Genomic DNA, 8703 nt, shown 5'->3' on the forward strand with positions numbered 1-8703 from the left:
TTCTGTGCTTGACGAAGTCCCAAAGAGAGAGTGGCAATCTGAGTTTGGGAGATTGCAAGATCCTCCCTCACTTGGTTATCCAGGGCAAGGTTTGATTGAAATTTGGCAAGACGTGAATCAACAGAAGAAAGAAGAGTAACACTATCAGCTTGAAGACCATCGCGAACTGCTTCAAATTTTTCTCTTTCAGCCTTAAGAGATTTTGACAGAGAGGCAATGGCTTCATTTGCTTTACTGGTATTGACCTCTGTAGTTCTTTGAAGAGAATCCATGAATAACTTTGAATCAGAAATGTGAGTTTTGACCTCACCAATAGCGTTGTTGGAAGAGAGAGTGGCTACATCAACAGCTTGAGTAGCTTTGTCAATAGATTGATCATGCTGTTTGATCAAAGTCTCAACTAAAGGCTTCATAGCAGCATCAGAGTATGCTGAAGTGGAGGAAGTTGCAGAAGGTTTCAGTAGCTGATCAAGCTTGGCATTGAGATCCTTCAAGTGACGATTGGTAAGAGGAACATCATCATCATCTTCGTCATATTGAACTCGATACGGACTATAGTAAAATGACTCAAATTCCATATCAGCTCCACCGAGAGTAGAGTCAGATTCGGTTGAGGGTGATGGAGATGGAGGTGGGTTTGGAACAGTGGCTTCGCTAGGTGAGGTAAGTGCCCCCGTATCAGATACGTTGACACGAACCTGAGGTTCGGTTGTGGTTGTTGTTGTTGAATTCTTATCTAGTTACCGCCTCTTCAACTTCAAAGACTCTTCAAATTCATTGACCCACTTTGATCCATCCAATCAATTCAAATAAGATGCATATCGTTCAGTCTTTAGGAGAATGCACCATGATAGCATATGAAACCGAAATTTTAAATCTGAAAATAGCCATTAGTAACCCGAACTAGACTTGTGAAAATCACGTGGATTCTCGTGCAAGAGTGTGCCAATAAAAAGAAATAAAGCAAAATTATTTGTGGGAACATAAGTGATGTCAATTTAGACACAAAACTGTAGATATATGGGCACGAATCACTTCCTACAAAGTCAAGAGAGACTTAGGAGTGTCTGTGTGGTTTCCCATTAAAATACGAACAAATGTTTGTAAAGAAACATTGAAAGACTTCTTTTCAAAATAAGGATTTAAAGGGTGGTTTAACTTCAACCGAACATCAGTGCGTAAAATAAGATCGTAAGTTGGATAAAGTACTTGTGAGACCGATGTGGCCTGTTGAACAAGTAGATGGGATAAAATATTCAGTGACTTGATGAATATTAGAAATCTCAAAAACAAAAAAAAAATGGATCCTATGGGAAGAAAAGTCTTGGTGTTAGACAATTTCATAAAGATCACGCAAAAATAAAAAGAGATTTTTTGAGGTAACAATTAATAGCTTGAACATTAGAGCGTTCACCGTCAATTCATTTAAGGTATTGGATATTGGGTTTCACTTAGCACGAGGTGAACGAAACTAAGATCATTAACAGAGATGTTGTGTAACCATAAACCTCAGTGGTAATTGCTGAGAGTCTCAAGGGTTACGTTTATGGAACGAAACATAATGGAGAAATGAGTGGAGGTGGTTAAGGAACCGAAAGTACCTCTGCTATACAAAAATGACAAAGCAGACAACTCTTGACTCAATATGAGAAGAGTAAGGTAGCTCATGACTTGAGTGATTTTAGCAGCCTGATTGGGAAGAAACGATTGGTATTTATCGAATCATTAAGGCTTCACTCAGAGTCTTGGTGGCTTCGGTCTACATGCTTCTAGGGACACCTAGCTAGTAGAAAGATAAGAAAGTTATACCTGCCCCAACATCATTTTGTGTTGCATCTGTGAACTTGAAACTAGTTAAGAATTGAGAGAAAAAAACTAAAAACAAATAGAAATATTTTTGTAGTTTTGGATTTTTCTGAAAAATAATAAAAACAGAAAATAAAATATTTTTGGATTTTTGTAATTTCTGAAAAATAATAAAAACAAAAAATATATATATATTTTTGGATTTTTGTAAATTCTGAAAAATAATAAAAACAGAAAATAAAGTGAATACCAAAGCAAACCAGGCGAAAGGATAAACAAGTTATACAAAAATATACAACCGAAACCAATCCTAAGATAAGATGAAGCGAAATGGGCCGAGCGGTCAGTTCATTTCGGTTCCTGAAAATTCCTGAACCGAAATAGACCGAGCGTTCGGTTCATTTCGGTTCCCAAAAATTCCGGAACCAAAATAGACCGAGCGTTCGGTTCATTTCAGTTCCCGAAAATTCCGGAACCGAAATAGATCGAGCGTTCGCACTATTTCGCTTGTACATTTTTAATGAGAAGAAAGGGGTTTCGGTACTGACTCAGCTTCCATCATTCCCAAGCCTTGGAGTATCTTATTAAAGCTTGCTTAAGGTAAGGCCTTGGTGAATATGTCAGCCAGTTGATCAGCAGATCTAATGAAATGGACTTCGATATTACCATCTTCAACATGGTCCTTGATGAAATGGTGTCTTAGTGCAATATGTTTCGTCTTAGAGTGTTGCAGTGGATTGTGACAAATTCTAATTGCGCTTTCGGAGTCACAGTAGAGGGGAATCTTCTTCATGCATAGGCCATAATCCCTAAGTTGGCTTTGTATCCATATGACTTGTGAAGTACAGGATGCTACGACGATGTACTCAGCTTCAGATGTAGAAAGAGGCACACAAGTTTGTTTCTTTGATTGCCAACTGACGAGTTTACCATCAATGAATTGGCACCCGCCAGTTGTGCGCTTTCGGTCCTGTCCACATCCACCAAGATCAGCGTCAGAGAAGGGTTGAATAAAGAAGCCGGATTTTGCAGGATACCAGAGACCGAGAGACGAAGTTCGCTTCAAATACCGGAAGATGTTTTTCACTGCAACCATATGAGGTTCTCTTGGTTTTGCTTGAAACCTGGCACAATAACAGACAGAGAACATAATATCTGGTCTACTAGCTGTTAGATACATAAGAGACCCTATCATTTGACGATAGAGTGTCACATCAACAGCCGGTTTTTCCAGAGATGGTGTTAACTTTGTGCCGAATGCCATTGGAATCTTTACTTTAGAGTCTCCCATCATACCGAACTTCGCTAGCAGAGTCTTTGTGTAAGCCTCCTGATTAATAAAAATGCCTTCTGGTCCCTGTCTAATATTCAGTCCAAGGAAAAGTTAATCGGACCCATTGCGCTCATCTCAAATTTAGTCTCCGTCAACTTCCTGAATTCAGCTGTTAAGCTAGGATTCGTGGAGCCGAAGATGATGTCATCGACGTAAATTTAAACTATCATTAAGTGTTCGCCTTCTTTCTTGCGAAAGAAGGTTGGGTCAACGGAACCTTGTTTGAATTTGGACAACTTAAGAAAGCGTGTTAGAGTTTCATACCATGCTCTCGGGGCTTGTTTCAAACCGTAGACTGCTTTATCCAGAATCTAGCAATGATCCGGATACTTCTCGTTCACAAATCCAGGTGGCTGCTCAACATACACCGTTTCTTCGAGTTCTCCATTCAAGAAAGCACACTTGACATCCATTTGGAAATTTCGAAGTTTTTGTTTGCATCATACGCCAGAAAGATTCTTACTGATTCCAACCTTGCTACAGGAGCGAAGGTCTCTTCATAGTCTATCCCTTCTTCTTGACAGTATTCTTTCACCACCAGCCTCGCTTTGTTGTGAATAACATTACCCTCTTTATCCATATTATTCCTAAAGACCCATTTTAATCCAACAACGGATGCATCCTTTGGAGTGGGAGTCAGTCTCCAAACTCGATTTCGTTCAAATTCATGGAGTTCGTCTTGCATAGCTTGCACCCAATCGGAGTGATCAAGGGAAGCATTTACAGTCTTCAGTTCAATTTTGGAGACAAACGAATTAAACATGCAGAATCTACTTGAGAGAATAAAGCAGTTTGCTTCGCCTTCAACTGAGAGCGTGTGAGAACTCCCTCAGATGATTCACCAATGATTTGAGTTTTAGGATGATCTTTTGTCCATTTCGTGAGAGGAGGGTAATTTGGATCATAGGCCGAATCCAGCTCAACATTAATTTCTTCTTCCAGTTCTGATAGATCGCCTTTGTCATTTGTATTTTCATTCTCCCCCTAAAATGGCAAAATGAATCCTATGTTAGGTTCAGAACTCTCCCCCTTGGTTGGATAACTATGGTTTATTGTTGGTGATGGATTATCCCCCTGGAAAGGCAAATCAGTTGATTTTTGTGTTGACGAACCCTCCCCCTGGAATGTAGAGTTTTCTTTTCGAGTGTCATTTGAAGTTGGAGGATTGCTTGATTCGAGTGGTTCGCTTGGTGTCAACTTCTCGGTTGGTTCTTGAGGTTCGGTTTCCATATCTTTAGCATCTTCGTCGATAATCTTTTTCAAGTTGTCGATTTTATTATCTGTTGCTTTTGCTTCTGAGTGAATTGATCTCTCTGGTTCATCAAAAAGCATCATGTATTCATCAAACAGATTGGATATGGGAACTGAGACTTGACCTGATTCAGGAAAGATTTCCTCCGTTGGACCTTCGCTTGTTCGCATTTTCTTCATGTAGTTATCATCAAAAGTCACATAGTAGGTTTCCTCAATTTTCCTTGAGCGTTTATTCAGAACCCTGTATGCCTTTGAAGTAAGCGAATAACCAAGAAAAATCCCTTCATTTGCCTTGACATCAACAAGTATGAACTTACTACCACCGATGCTTTCGATTGCCAAAGGGACACATAAGTCGATGTGCAGAAGCTCAAGAGGTTCGATGATCTTTGTATTAATTCAAGTAGAGCGACTCTTTCGGCTTTGCTTTCCCATTTCGCATGCAGCACATAAATGCTCCTTATCAAATTTGAGAATTGGAAGTCCTCGCACGTGATCACCAAGCACCAGTTTGTTAATATCTTTGAAGTTGAGGTGCGAGAGCCTTCGGTGCCACAACCAACTTTCATCTGAGCTAGCCTTCGACAGTAGGCATATTATTGGCTTCCCTTGAATTGGATTGAGATTGAGAGGACACATTTCCCCTTTGCGCTCAGATTTCAACAGAACTTTCTTCGTTTGTTTTTCAACTATCTCAGAGCCTTCATCATCGAACGACACTTTCAATTCGGTACCCACAACTAGTTGAGAGACACTGATGAGGTTGTGCTGCAATCCCTCCATGTCTGCTACCTTCCGTATTGAGAATTCACGGTTTGTTATCATACCATACCCTTTGATCGTACCATATGAATTGTTCCCGTATTTGACATATCCACCATCCTTAAGGGACCGAAACTCCCTTAGCTCTTCATTTCTTCCTATCATATGACGTGAGCAGCCACTATCAATATACCATTCGTCGTCGAACTACTCGTCACGTATAACCTGCAAAAATTAAGCAGATTTAGGAACCCAAAGTTTCTTGGGCCCACGTGAGTCTTTTACAGAATAGGGAATTGCAACAGAAAGATCGATCATATATGTTATTTTTATTAAGGTGGTTTCATCTTTTATTTTGATGGTAAAAACTTTAATTTTGTTGTTCGCTTGTTTTGGTTGAGGTGATTCACATGGTTTATTTTTAGTTGGTTTGTTAGTCTTTTGGTGCCTTGGGTTAGCTGACGTTTTCTTAATGTTGACTTCAGAATTCGCGATGAGCTTTCCCTTTCCTTTGATATTCTTCACTTGGTTCGTCTTTGGTTGGGGATTATGGGTTTTAGGACCGAAATTGGGCTTGCGGTTCTTGTGACTGCTAGTGTTGGGACCGAAACTGGGCTTTCGGCCCATCTGACTGTATGACTGGCAGTGATTGTACGAAGGAGACGTGGCTTTTGATTTCTCTTTCATCATGAGATTGGAAGCGTTTTTAGAGTGAACATAAGTAGGGTTTTGGGATTGCCAAAACTGTTTCCCCTCATTAAGATTCTTTAAATATCTTTTGTTCCTCTGGCGTTTCTGTTCTGCAAGTTGCTCTTGGGTCAAGTGAATATTGGCTTTGGATTTCGTTTGTACCACTTGAATATTGGCGTTTCTGTTCTCATGAGCTTCGGTTGTTGTTGATGATACGCTGGAAGCTTTCAGTGGTTCGTTTGGTATTTCTTTTGTACCACTTGAACTGGGTTTATCGAAACTTGAAGGATTGTTGATTGGTTCAGCTACGTATCTGCCCTTGACTCTCCATGAGGTTCGCTCCGACAGACCGACTGTTTCGTCAGCATTGTCAATGGGGGCGGACCATAAGTAATTTTCACAACCTTCAGCATTATCTTTGTCAACCAAGGAGGTCAACTCGTTTGTCTGTTTCTTAGTTACCCCTGTGACGGCATACACTTGATTAGGTACAGTTTGCACCTTTTGATAAACAACTTCCTTTTCTTTGACGACCTTGGATTTGTCCTTGAACAAGCGAGCGTACCCAACCGAATTTTCAGATATGAGTGGTTTCACGGGCTTGGGTTCGTTCTTAAGAAACTCAGAACAATCAACCACGTCTTCTACAGAGATTTCGCTCATCTCACTGTCATCTTCAAATTCAGAAGTGGTTTCCATATTAATCTTATGTTCTGAACTTAATTTGACATTCGATGAGTCAAATTTCTGTATGGTCTCGGCCTTGATTTTTAATTTGTCATTTTCGTCCAATAGATTCTTAAGCATGCTTTTGTGTTCTTCGGACTCAATAAAGGCCTCAATTTTGTCCAGTCCGTATTTGCAGGTTTCTGAAACCTTCTCTGAAGACACACTGGATTCACACTCATAACATTCCGCATCGACTTCATCCTCCTTGAATTCAAAGAAGGGCAAAATCATTTTATGAATCTTTTTGCCTATTTCACAATCTTGATGCAACTGGGTGATATTTGTATATAAACGTTTTGCAATCAAACAAAAAATATTCATATGTTTTAAAAAGTTCAAGTTGTCACGTTGCAAATAAATAAGTTCATCGCTAGCCCTAACTAACTCCGATTCCTTCTGCTCTATCCACATCCTTCTTTCCTCATTCTTGGAAGACACCCTGCTGAGTTGATCAGTTAGGTTAGCATTCGCTAGGCGTGTTTGCATTATACTTCCACTTAAATAAGAAAACTTGAATTTTAATTCGTTTAAGTCTTTTTCATAGTTGGTTGCTGGTATTTTAAGTGATTCAAAAGTGGATTGAACCTTCTTGATCAACTGATCTCAATCGTTGATCCTTTCACTCACAGGTTTGGCAGCGAAACATTTATCTTCCTTTTGCTTCGCTTCATCATGCTCACCTTCGGTCGTATAGCCCCTCATTTGTGAGACTCCAGCCGTCACCATCAAGCATCGTCTAGCAGACTTTTCACTTTCTTTCTTCGCCATGAAGGTTCTGCCATGCGAGGGCTTTCGTACTTCATCGTCTTCGGAGTCGGTAGACCAGATCTCCATGCCACTGAACTCATCATCATCACAGTTTTCCTGCACAATTAAAGCATTCATAGAACTGTTAGAGTCTTTCTTCTTCTTCAGTTCCTCCAGCTTACGCATGTAGTAAGCTTCATCATCTTCACCATCCTTCTTCTCAGACATCTTTCTCAGCATGCAATCCATAGCAAAGTGGTTCTTGCCGTGACAGTAGTTGTAATCATATCCTGAATCTCCCATAACCTTGCTCTCCTTCTTTTCTTCGTCCTTCTGAGAAATGTTCTTGGTATCCTCTTTCGTCTTTTTAGAATTGTAGCTTCCCTGCCAGTTTCGGTTCTTGTTGACAGGGAACTTTTTACGAGCAAACTTCTTCGGGTTAGTAACCATCATTGCATATTCTTCACTTGTCAGTCGCATTCTGACATATCTGATTCTTCCACTTCTTCTGTCATATTCTTGCTCTTAGTAACAAAGGCTAAGGATCCCACACCCGAAACTACTTTCGTTTCTTTTGACACCACGCTTTGATGTGATTTGAGAATACCCATCAGTTTCGCCAGTGAATAGGATTTAAATTGCTCCTGAGCCTTCACAGTCGAGACCACTGCCATTCATTCGGGTCTTAAGCCATTCATGAATGTAACTTTTTGTTCTATCACCTTCCTTTCAATACCATGCTTGATCATTTTGCTAAGCAGATGGTTGAAGCAACCGAACGTCTAAATGAATTTCTCTTCTGGTTTTTGTTGGAAAGCACCAAACTCAGAGATCAACAGGGTTTGGATTGAGTGCTTTAGATCCTCATCCGTAGAATACAACTTTTTCAGCCTATCGCATATTTGTTTTGCTGTGGTGCATGAGCTTACTAGACGAAATGTGTCAGATTGAAAAGCAAATCTAATCATTCTCAGGGCTTTGACATTACACAACAGCTTGTCTTTCTCGTCTTGAGGAATCTTCTCCATATCTATCAAGAGTTGGTTATACTCCTTTTGAGTCTTAATTGTTCTATTCGTTCCAGAGTGAACAAATGGACCCAAGGTAATTGCCTCCCAGATCAGATAGCCATTATCTTCTGATCCAACCACGTAGTCCTCGAAGTGGTGCGTCCATACTTCATAGTCTTGAGTGTAGAGAATGGGAATCCTAGTAGTGGATCCAATTTTGTTGGAGATGTTGATCAGATTGGTTTGATAATCGTCGTGAGACATGATGACCTTCTTCTTTTATCTGCTAGAATCAGACTTGTAAAGTTTGACTTAGGGTTTTATCAAACACAAGAAACACCGTCGATAAAGAAACAATGGCTCCTGTAGATT

Source organism: Lactuca virosa, chromosome 1, assembly GCF_052849685.1.
Source record: "Lactuca virosa cultivar CGN04683 chromosome 1, Lactuca_virosa_CGN04683_v6, whole genome shotgun sequence".
NCBI classification, from domain to species: Eukaryota; Viridiplantae; Streptophyta; class Magnoliopsida; order Asterales; family Asteraceae; genus Lactuca; species Lactuca virosa.